This window comes from Aptenodytes forsteri, unplaced genomic scaffold (assembly GCF_000699145.1).
Source record: "Aptenodytes forsteri isolate BGI_AS27 unplaced genomic scaffold, ASM69914v1 Scaffold166, whole genome shotgun sequence".
Lineage (NCBI taxonomy): Eukaryota > Metazoa > Chordata > Aves > Sphenisciformes > Spheniscidae > Aptenodytes > Aptenodytes forsteri.
The window spans coordinates 4,889,656-4,902,133 of record NW_008796110.1 but is presented as its reverse complement, the minus strand read 5'-3'; the positions used below and the strand labels follow the sequence as shown (position 1 = coordinate 4,902,133).

Genomic DNA, 12,478 nt, shown 5'->3' with positions numbered 1-12,478 from the left:
TCTGGGCCCATCGATCCAGCCTGTCCAGGTCCCTCTGCAGAGCCTTCCTACCCTCGAGCATATATATTATATTTTATATATATATGTATATATTATACATATATTATGTACAGCATTACATCAAGTACATTTTCTGTTTCCTTCAAGAACATCTTATAATACAAAGAATCAAATAAAAGCTCTTTCATATGATGAAATTTATATTCAAAGAAGGAGCGTTGTTTGGTAGAGGTATATATTATATTTTATATATATATGTATATATTATACATATATTATGTACAGCATTACATCAAGTACATTTTCTGTTTCCTTCAAGAACATCTTATAATACAAAGAATCAAATAAAAGCTCTTTCATATGATGAAATTTATATTCAAAGAAGGAGCGTTGTTTGGTAGAGGTTAATATGATAGAATAGTGGCTGGGGTCAGTTGTACAGTATCCACAAATTTGTTGGGTGTGGGTCCCCTCTGCCTCTCGGGTCCCCTCTCAAACTAACCATTCTTCTTTATTCCATAAAACACAGTGTGACACCAGTGATGGACCTTTTATGGGATCACCATTACTTATGGAGTGCTTAAAGTATTAAAGTCTCCATTGGGAGATGTCTGCCTTACAATATCTTCTGAAGATATGTAGATAAAGCACATATATGGTTTGTCCATTACTTGTCTTTTTTATACAAGTCATAATAGGAACAAAAGGAATTTATTACTAAAACAGGACGGCAATGTCTGAAAAGTTGTGCAAGTGAAGCATATCATTCTTCAACCCACAGATTTGTTATGTTTCATGTTCACTCCATGTTGAACAGAGAAAAATACTTGGAACATATGGAAAAATTGAAGGTGATTAAGATAAAGCTATTCTGAAGCCTGATTTTGCCATTCAATAGTGTTGTTTCCATGGTAACTCCTGCATCACATGGCACCTGTGTACATGATGCAAAGATATTTCTTAAAGTTACGCAAATACTAACAGGAAGGGCAAACTTCTGTGATTCGTTTATCAGTGTGAAGTGAGTATTTTATTTCCATTACAAACACAGAATTTTCCATGAAATCACTGGGTACTTAAGATGTAACATTGTAAACAAAGTATTATTCGTAAGTGAAAAACATGTAATATTTAAAGACGAAAAAAAAAAAGGGGGTTTACGAGGAAGGAGGAGAGCAGTGGGTTAAAGGGACAGCTGGCGCATGTGTGTTACCCGATATGGGAGTTCTGCTCTCCGTTACTATTTTGTTACTGCTGTGGCAAGGCAGCAAATGATAGCTACTAGTAATTCACTGAATAAGGCACGTGTATCGTCCAGCTGTATCCAGGCTTTCAGCCTTCCTGTGAACAGACTGAATAATAGAGTCTCTACAGAAAACCCTTTAGAACTCACCAGAGGTGAGGAGGCTGGCAGGATTCTACAGAAATTACAACTTACAGAATTTATCTGAATATGTGTCCTTTTTATTTTTGACATTATCTTACAAGATTCTATAATGAGACTATTACTTCCTAATGAAATCTGTAAGATAAATAAAAAAATATAACAAAGTTATAACATTCCATTAAATTCTATAGGTTTACCTTTATGATGTTCTTTGTCCTCTTTCAATTCGGTCTTATAAAAATCTTACACAAAACCACACAGATGCCTTTACCGAAAATATGCATTCTTTTCTTTTCCTATCCCTTTCAAATTCTGAATCTATAAGTATATATTGTGTCAACTGAAATGAGATATGCAAGGACAGATAACGGAAAATAGTATTATGAACAAGATCTGAGCACCATTGCCAAAATAACACAGGTATGCATACATACGCATTCACACACATACACATGTAGATATCTAGAGTGGATGTGTGTTTGGAAGGGGGTGATCAAAATTCAAATCTGAGTGTGTGATGAAAGCTGAAATCTTCACCAGATGACAATATTTCTCCTTGATTCAAATATGCTGGTTCTGAACTAAAAATCTGTATAATATATTGATTCTTAATAGTGAATAAATTTTTACATCTCTGAGCAGACACAGAGCACCTCCGGACTATACTTTAATTGTATGTGATGCTAGATACAAAGGCATTTAGCTCTGGCTACTACTAATTTTGCAGGGCCCTGTAAAGTCTCTGAAGACGTATCTGACCTGCACTTGTCTTCTTTTTAACAGCTTGATGTGGCCATATCACTTGCTGCCTATGCTACACATTTAACAAAATGTGCCTATATTTTTGAAAGCAAGTACCAAGGACTGACTACACATTAGCTTTATGCAGTTAACACTGCTTGAAAATAGAAAAGGAAGAACATTCATAGTAGGCAGATACCTGCATAGGTGTATTATGTTTTTACTTATCTATATAATAACTTTCAGTCCTAGCATGATAATTTAATCTTCTCTCCATTCTGTTCTAGCTTGTTCCAAACACTGTACTGTTTGGCACAGAAACTTCCAGTTCTCTGTTGGAAACCAAATATTTTTCTTTCCAGGGGCAGACATTCTTCAGTCAAGTTCAACTAAGTGGCCCACAAGGGAGCTGTCTCTGTTGTCCAAGCTAGCAAGATACATTTATGAGCCAGCACCCGTAAATAAAGAAGGCAAGCTACATCTGTCCTCCAGCACTTGAGGTCACTGAGCAATTCCAGAACCGTAAGTCACTGATTTAATGGAATTTCCCATTCGAATGATTAGGGCACATTAGACCATATCACAAGCCAAAACATTGGATTCTTAGTGCATTCCCATAAAAAAATGCCATGAATCAGGATTTTCTGTCTGGCATCTTCTACATAAATTTTCTGTAATTCTGTGAAAGAGTACAGAGAGGTTCAGAGAGAGAAATTCTTTGAACGTGAAATATCGCGTGCCTTTTAATGAACTCTGCAGCATACAATGAGCCATATCCCTGATATGAGCCAAGGCCAGTCAGAGAATTCATTCATTGTCTAAAACAGGGGGATGCAGCAGGGGCAAGGAGGGGTGCCAGGGAGGGCCCCTGAGAAAGCAGCACCCCGTAAGGGCATGCTGACAAGAGACCAGAAGGTAATTCCCATGAGCAGGCAGAATGGGCTCCAACCCCAAGGGTGAGCTGCAAACCCTGCCAGTCACGGCGTTGAGTATGGATGAGGAAATAAAAGTAGAAAATGAGTGCTTCTTGGTGGGAGGAGTGTGGTTTTATTCTGTGGTGCTACTTACAGGGTACCATACTGTATGAGAAATATGATAGAGGTCATTTTAGCTAAACAAATGTATAATTGATTATCCAGCCATTGCACGTCACTACACAGAAAATGAATGCGTTGCTCTGAGATCTAATATAAGACCATATGAATTAAAAAAATGCAATTATAAAACACTACAATCTATTCTTGTAAATTACCTGTTGTAATTTTAGCTCTAAACAATGACAAATTACAGTCCTCATTTCAAGGATATGAGATGCATTACATAATGCAGATCTATAGTTTTTAGAACCATTAATCATCATCTGGCAGCACCATTTGTGTTAATCCTGTTTGCAAAAAAAGAGACCTGCTAAGACATACTATTTTAGGCTTTTCTTCTTCCAGTAAATATTCTTTAGAAGCAAACATTTGTAATCTGAATTTATGTCTAGCCTCAAAATGGAAAAATAGCCTAAATAGCAAAAAAAAGTTGACATCCATGATGAGAAAGAATTAAGACCTATTTCTATTTTTACCAAATACTTATGTGTTACTATGTTACTTAGCAGCTATGTGTTGTTATAAAAATACAACATTGTGTTACCTGATAGTTTTAAGATTATACCTTGTGCAAAGAATTTAGGGGCCATTGGATTTTTCTCAAAAATTTATAAAACACTGTCTTGGAAGGTATATAAAGTTCTTCAAGTTTTCTGTCAAATTTTTCAAATGAGACTCTATGTTACTTAGCAGCTATGTGTTGTTATAAAATTACAACATTGTGTTACCTGATAGTTTTAAGATTATACCTTGTGCAAAGAATTTAGGGGCCATTGGATTTTTCTCAAAAATTTATAAAACACTGTCTTGGAAGGTATATAAAGTTCTTCAAGTTTTCTGTCAAATTTTTCAAGTGAGACTCTCCCTTTCTATATACAGAACATTGTCAATCATAGAGTACCAGATTTCACTGCTAACAGAAGTCATTCTTAATGATATCAGGATATAAATACAATCACAGTCGAACTGAAATATTGTGAGTTTATAATCATGTATAATCATAAATATTTTTTATTAAATCTGTCCCCTGTTGACGAAAGATGCTCAATATCAGGTTAGACCAGGAAATTTTTTTTTTTATCCTGTAAAACTTTTTAAGGTTTCTTAAATGTTCTTTTTCTTTATTAAATGACACTAACCCCTTTCAATTTTATGGATGCACAGATAATAGTCTGGCAGTGAGAGGAATTTACCTAGGATGTGCAAGATTCAGGTTCAGTCTGCAGGGCTGCCATTCCTCCCTGTCCCAGAAATCCACTCCAACCACCAGGAAATCCACTCTGCAGTGGTTTGCCTAAGCTAGAGATGGATTACGACTTTTTTATTTGTACATTTTGTTTAAATTCTCTGCAACAAAGCCATGAAGCTGAGTACCCAACATCCCAGACAGACAGAATAATCGTTGGACCAGCTCTATAGCGGTTTCTCTCACACCTAGCAGCCAGGAGACTTAAGTTACGATCAAGAAGAAAAAATCTCAGGCCCAACACCTAAATAAGGCAGAAGAGACTCCTGAATTTGCTGCTTATCTCCCAAGGGAGTTTCACAATCACAAGGCTATTACCTATTATACCTCTCGCTCTCTTTGAGTTTTGCATTTCATTAAAAGTCCTGTTGAAGCACCTAGGTTCTTGCAAGTGCCTTAGTGTATAGTGAATGAGTATTTTCCAGCTAAAGAATTGTTTCATTGAAGAGGTCCCAGTCAGCTGCACTTCCAAGTGTTTTTCATTAATCTTTAAGGGCAGAGACAGAGAAGAGCAGAGGAGATCTGAGATTGTAACTAAGTGGAATACAGGACGTCTAGTTAAAGGGGAAAAAATACTTAGTTTTTCTCTTCAAATTGAATTGGAGTAAAAAATGCAGTAATTTTATTACTTTCCTTATAAATTATTGACAGTTAATTAAAAATAAGGATTTTTTTTTCGTAATAAAAATATGTTCCCCTGCCACATTAGCTCAGAGTTGCTGACATGCTGTAAATTCATCTTGTAGCCTCCCATGAAGTAGCTCTCTCTTCTGGTAAAGCCCTTAATTCTTATAACTTCTGTGATACCAACAAATGTAATGGGCAAAACATATGCAAATATAAAAGACCAGACAGATCTGCAACCAACATGCATGAAAATGAGAGCTGGAAAATCTCTCAGTTAGAACCTCTTCACCAAAATTAATTCTTTTGTGAGTAAGATCTCCTGCTTATGGTAGAAAAGCTGTTTTTGAAGTGGCACTCCTACCACTTGCTACACTGGAAATACGCTGTTCATTGCAATGAATGCCAACGAATATTATGCCAATTAAGTCCAAAGTGACTATGTGACTCTCTTTGTATTTTGCTGAAGTACGATACTGACACAAGACGGATGTCTAACAGGCAAATTCTCCACGTGCACTAAAATAAAAGAATATTGCACACTTAAGATTTAGATTTTTTTTTGAAAGAATTGGCCTTGAAATACATGAGAATTGCGGACATGTCTGAAAACTTGAAGTTTACAATCCTTCTAAAATGGACTGCAGTGGGACTTACTGCCTGTTCTGTTTCAGCAATGCAATTTCAAATAACCTTGGGCATGCTTACATTAAGGATTTTTGCATTTATGCAAACATTAGGTAATTTGTTACATCATTATGGTGTGTGTTGAATGCAAACCTTTAGAATTCATCGAAAAATACAGTGAGGTTACTCCACCAATGCATGAAATGAAAAAGAAATTAGGTATTAACTTAGCCGGTGGCCACTTTTCATTCTTTATTTCTGTAGTAAATAACATGACAGGGCTCACCACATGTGGGACCATGAATTTGTGTTTCAGAACAAAAATTATAAACAATAATAACCTTAAAGTAATCTGATGCAAGTCAGTAGGGAATAATATTAGTTCATTTGTAAGCTAAGCAGATATATTTTTCATTGTGATGCAAATTTGACCAAGGATATATAAAACAGGTATGTCTAGATCATGTGAAATATTTGTAAAAGTTAAAAACATCACACAAAAAATGAAAATAGGACAGTTGGAGAGGAGCTTATGTGCTCTCCAAATTGTCTGTATTTTCATCAATTGTATACATTTCTAATAAAATAATTATCATGTAAATTAGCTTCCCCAGAAAGATCACTTGATTGTATCTCTAGAGCATCACAGCTACAATGTTATTACCATCTTGAGTACATCCAGTAATAAAATTTCAGGAAAGTCAGTTGTTCTTCCTTTTTTTCCCCAAGTTTTGCCTAACATTATCATGGCAAAGACACACCCGTGTATTGTGCTAAATTCCAGTAGAACTTCTCTCCTTTGGTAAGAAGTTACGGTATTTGCATTCTGTCACAAGGGTCTGTCCTCTCCTGCAACTCCTCTGAGTCTGACTTCAGTTTCTCGGGTGCCCTAATCTCTGCACAGCTCTTGCTTAATGATCATGAAGGAGAAAGTGATTTCTGGGTTATCCTCACATATCTGACAGTATATGCCCAAGAGCAGTGAAGATTCATGCCTGCCCTCAAAGTCTGCATCCTCTCCTGTGGCAGCTGTGCTCCTTCAATCATAATGTCACTATTTTGACAAATTTCTCAGAGTATTTCCTTCCCCGGCTGCCACTTTCAACTTCTTTGAATTTGCGCCAGGGACAAAGGGGGCTACGAGAGCATGAATTTGGGTGGAGGGTAATACAACTGCATTGTCACCTTCTAACTTTCAGCTTTTTATTTTTTTACCTGCTCCATCTGTAGACCTCAATTCTCAGAGGACACGTCTTCTGAGCAGCACAGGGGATAGATGGTGTCATATCCCTCATTCTTCTGGGCCACTGATGGCATAGCAGCCATTTACAGCATTTCTTGGTGGAAAGCAAGCAGATACGGACCTCTTCCAGCCACAAGAATGCGCTGACCTTATGGAAAAAGCTATGATTGTGCATCTGACAATTATAAAAAGGCAAGAAACCTCCTTCATTACAGATAATCAGCGAAAGCCATTTGAAACTTAAAATTTTACTAGAAGTGTTTAAATAATCATTAAAATAATTATTGTCAAACTTTATTCCCATGCATGCCATGTGACCCAGCATTCAGGATTTTAAGAAAAATCAAGCGAACAAAACCAGACGTTCTATGAGCAGCAAAAGTGCTTGAGTTGGTTCCTTGTGCATTTGTGGCTTACAACAGCGCCTAATAAGTTCTGTTCACCAACTGAAGCTTTTTGCATGGTTGGGGCACTCATTGCTCTTGTGTGTGGATTTCCTTCAGTCTAATAGGTGGAAGGTTCATATTGCTACCTTTTTGTCGGTGAAAGGAAGAAAAAAAACCAAAACTATTAGGGACAACAGCATTTAAGGAGTACACAATTCATCTCTAAAAGAACGTATTTTCTTTCAGATAGGTTGAAATTAGTCAATTAATTCGATAGAGACAGGGCAGAGTGAAAGGACAGATAAAGAAGTGTGCACACAAACATATGGATTGCTCATATAAGCTTTATTTCCTTAGGAAGTCAGGATAAAACATTTCAGTGATTAATATATAAAGAGCAATTGCTCATATCCTGCAGACTTTCAGGAAATAACTGAAATCTGCAAGTAAATTTAACTGAGTCTGTAGCAGATAAAATTAACTGAAAGATGAAGATGTAATTGCCTGAGTCTGTACACAAAGTCAAGCTGAAAGATAAATGGCAGTTCCATTTTCCTGTTGACTGTTAAAGCAAATTAATTATCTGGGGTCATGGATTTGTTTCCAGAAATAGGAATGTGAATCTCAGAATTTGAAAGAGTTTGTAATAAGTAGAAAAGGAAGGTGATTTCTCAGATAGATTACCATCCAGCCACAAGACTTCTAGGCCAAATTTGCCCTTTTGAGGATCATTTCATGGAAGTGTGAAGTTTCTGCACAGTGCTGCACTAGACAAGGGTAACATTATGTATTTGATAGTCTCACCCAGCTTTTTCCTAGGATCCGGCTTTGGATTGAGTTTCCCATTACATCAAGTTGATTGCCCAGAACAAATACGATCATGCTGTAACCCTTACATGGTGCTCAGTCTCAAGACAATTTAGTTATTTAACTAATGTCTTCCAATAGCCATGGTGTGTAGTACAGCAGGAATGATAGTTATTTCCTGCAGAGGGAGAATGAGGCTGTGGGCGATGCCCTTGCAGCAGCAGAAAGGGTAGAATATGGGAGATGGTGGGGTCCATGGCAGCTGGGAGGGACAGCTGGACTGTGAGACTGGGAGGACTGGAAAGAATGGAAAAACAGCAGCAACAGCAGAAAAATAGCAGGCAACAAACAGGAAGTGAGGAGGAATTATAATAAAACAGTTGAAAGCACGTGAGGAGACCAGCAGACCTGATGCTGACACTGGCAGACAAAACTGCTAGGAATGCCGCACTCGACAACACATGCTCGCAGCAGTGCACCGTGATGAATGGATTCTGGCCCGCCAGAGAGGACTGCTGTAGTGCAGCAGTGGCAGGTGCCAAAGAAAAGCAAAATGCTTATTTCTAGTAGCTCGGGAGCTACCCAGGCTTGTGGTTGTATGTAGGCACCACTGCCTGGTGCCGCTTAGCTGTCACTGTGTCTTAAAGTTCTTCTCTGAGAGCAGGCTAGCCCTCAGTAACAGACAGGTTTTGCTTTCTGCACTCCGTATGTCAGCAATCTTTGTGTGCAACGGGCAGTGAGGCTCCCTTATAAGAAATCGAAGCACAGGAACCTACCAGCAGTAGCGGCAATCTAGGGATGGGCTAGGTATGTCTTCCCTGATTTTTTCAAATCAAAGCATTAGAAACATGTCCTTCTTGAAAACAAAGAAACAAAACGTAAGGACTATAGGTCTGGAAACACTGTATTAGACAAGAGTTAAAAATCAGAGTACTGAAGAAAATATGCAACTGTGAGAGTCCTAAATGGGTACAGAAAGCCCCAGAAATCATACAGCTTAGAAGACAGAATGGATCTGGAAGGAACAAGGAAAGGGAAGGACCAACGGATTGATACAAAGATGGAAAGGATGGAGTTAGAGATGTGGCAAACAACCCTGCATGTGGGAAGAGATAGGAGAAATCAGAATAATAGAAAAAGGACATTACAGAGATCTGGAATGGGTAGGGACAGAAGAGAGGGAGAAGACTTAAAAGTCTTAACCCCATCTGAGAAGTGTACATCAGAACATAAATCCATGTTTTTAATCAGTTTTCTTCCTGTCAGTTGAAAACTAATGAAACATATGCAAGCAATTAGCTTAAGGTAGATCACAGGGCAACTGTAATATTCCTTTATGCCATCATTCTGTCACAAGTGATGATACATGATTTATGTGAAACATTTGCTAGAGAAATGCCATCAACATTAATAACGTTGTACCAACAGGAGAAAACAGCAGCTCCTGTGGCCTCCCTTCCTTTCTCTCTGCTAAGCAGTTCCGTTGCTGGAAGGAAGTTTTCTGAGCAATGTCGACTGGAATTCACAAACTGAATTTCTTTTTACCTTGAGTTCACGGTTGGTGTTTAGTTTTTTTTCACTCTATTTGCATCCCAATAAACACTGTCATTAATCCACGTTTCCTTATCAGGAGCTGTTCTAATTAGGCTGTTCTAAAAGTTGAGTTAATCAATAGAGTTAATTCTTCACGTTTATACACAACAGGAAGTTTTCCATTGTAAAAATAGTTTCTTTTTTTGTGGCCTGAGTGGATAATCACTTCTTAAATGTCAGTTTAAGCTCAGTTCCATCAGTATGTCATGATAAGCAGCACTTACACACACAATCCCACTGAAGTTGGTGTGGCTACTCATTTGACTATACAATATGAATTAACATCGGCAGAAAGGAAAAATGTGACAGTTTCTCTACCTGTCTAAAAAAAAAAAATACTGAAGAAGACTACAGGTAGATAAGTAAGTTCCTGTTTGCTTTTCAATAGATACCGAACAAAGTTGAACTGTATTTTCATTTGTATTCTAGTACATAATCCCCTCCCATCCCCTGCTGTAAAGCACTACAATGAACAATTTTTGAAGCAGGTTACTATTTTCATAAAAGCCTCTCACGTGTTCCAATAAACCATGAAACATAAAGGGGGGCACTTGACGACAGCGGCCTGTTGGCATGCCTGAGTTTCATTTTCCCTTTCCACTGATGTAGACAGTGCACATGCTATTACGAAAGGGAACGACTTTCGTAAAGGGGAGACACAGCCCCAAGAGCTGTGTGCACATGCTATTACGAAAGGGAACGACTGAGACACAGCCCCAAGAGCTGCGTTTCTTGGCTTGCTTCATCTGGGCACCACAACACACAGGAACTAGATGGAAATAGCCTTGCGCAATAGCCCTCGGTGAGGATTTTGCTGGCTGTTCCCAAGCTTGCGAAAATGAGAATGTGGCAAACTCAGGCATGAAAACTGGAGCATCGGAGAAGTCACAAGGTCCCAATGTCCTGGTTGTCCTAGGATTTTGGTCATGAAGCAAATGGTAAGAACTTACTGTATGATTGTGTTTCAGTTGTGGTTCTAACAGTGGAGCCTTTGCACGGTATTTGTGTACAATGTTGTTCTCTTAAACTTCTGCTGCATGAAATGTGCTCCCAAACATGTCCACGAAAATTTTTTGTCTTTAAAAAACATTAAAGCCACCACTGAGCATAAAAGAAAGTGACCCCATCAATTCAGATTTCCCTAAATTCACCTAGCTTTTCTCCTAATGAATATAGGATGTCATTACTTTGCTGTGCTTTTGAATGGGCTAAGTCCTCTTGCTGCATCAAACCCTTTCACTTCAATAAAAGCGCAGGCATTTATATTCCTAGGAAGGGTCAATCTTGTCTTCTACATAACAAAATAGGGCCAAGCAATTTCTCACACAAAACTTCAAAAATACTGTCATTCCTACACCAATGTGTCAGAAGTTGTACAGTAAAGAGTGATCTGTATGAGCAATAGTATACAGATTCTTTCAACTAAGGCTTCTGGTGGATAGTAACGGAGCTTAATGACCAGCTAGAAAAAGTTCATTGGTATGTATGAAACGAGTTGATACTTTTGCTTTAGCAGTACAGACTGCATGGCTAATGATGGAGTGAGTATGGAAAGCGACCGCTTTAGCACAGCACTTTTTTCGTGAAATTGATAGTTATTGTTACACCTTTTTTCCCATCTGTAATGACACAGGAATTAGAAAAAATGCTTAGCTATACCCTATGTACTCGAGACATAGCTAACATCAGTCTTCATAAAGGCTACATGCAAAATTTATGCTTCGCTTCCCAAAATTCAGTCATCCTTAGCTAACTACTCACAATATATGAACTTAAAACATGAGAAAAGAATGCTATTTTCCATCGATCCCGACACGCAAACACATCCCACGCAGGTTTTTACTCAGACTTGGCTTAAGCATACATTTTCTTTCCTTGCTTGGATGCATATGGCACAGATGAGAACATGAAAAGGAGATAAAAAGCATGGCGAAAAGCTAGCCTGTCCTGCTACCGCAATTCTTATGCTCCTGTACCTACACCTGACATCACGCAAGCTGTAAAAATTCCTTCCCCCGGTCAAAAAACAAATCTGGAGAAAATCATCAGTCCATGATTAGAGCAGTAAATATTAGATAGTGATAAAACAGTGATGAAATAAACTATTTGGGGGATTGAAACTGTGTGAAAAACCTCAGCCCCAAACATTTAAAAATAAATTACAATAATAAGTATTGTAACTGGACTGCAGTCACTACTACCTGCTAATTATTTTTTTCTCCTCTGAACAGCACATCTAAGGCCCGCAGAAGTTGATGCTCTCGTGTGCCTGTAACGTCGCTACCACCCGTGTTACCGATGTACGCCGAACAGAGCAGCTTTTTTCACCTCGGGTCATTCGTGAGAAGACACAGAAATTAATTTCATTACTCTTGCCATTTCTTATGCTTTTTATGCACTATTACCAGCTGTGAGCATTTAAAATAACGGATACGCGAACAAAAGCATAAAGTCTGATCGAAAAGCTGCAAGTTTTTCCCTCCTCTTCGCCAGACTCACGGCGCTGCGCTCGGCTCCCGGCGACCCTCCGGAGGGCCGCCAGCCGCACATCCGAACTTTGCCTGGCAAAGCGGGCGCTGAGAGGGGGCTCCCGGAGAAAACCGGCAGGTCTCCTGCAAAGCGAGTATGCCTCCAGGACCCCGCGCTGGCCGAAACGACAAGGGCCGGGAAGCACCGGCGGAGGGGGGGGAAGGGGGGCAGGAAGGAGGGACGGCGCCCGGGCGCCCC

At 38.7% G+C, this 12,478-nt stretch overlaps 1 long non-coding RNA gene across 2 annotated transcripts in view; it reads left to right on the top strand.

The window, feature by feature from the left end:
- LOC103905217 overlaps nucleotides 1-7,318 on the top strand; it is a 13,529-nt gene extending 6,211 nt beyond the window's left edge. For both annotated transcript variants that reach the window (XR_657937.2, XR_002086294.1), the window contains exons 3-4: nucleotides 2,491-2,650; nucleotides 6,953-7,318. This is a non-coding gene — a long non-coding RNA (uncharacterized LOC103905217). The remainder of the gene's footprint in view (nucleotides 1-2,490; nucleotides 2,651-6,952) is intronic.
- Nucleotides 7,319-12,478: the final 5,160 nt, after the last annotated feature.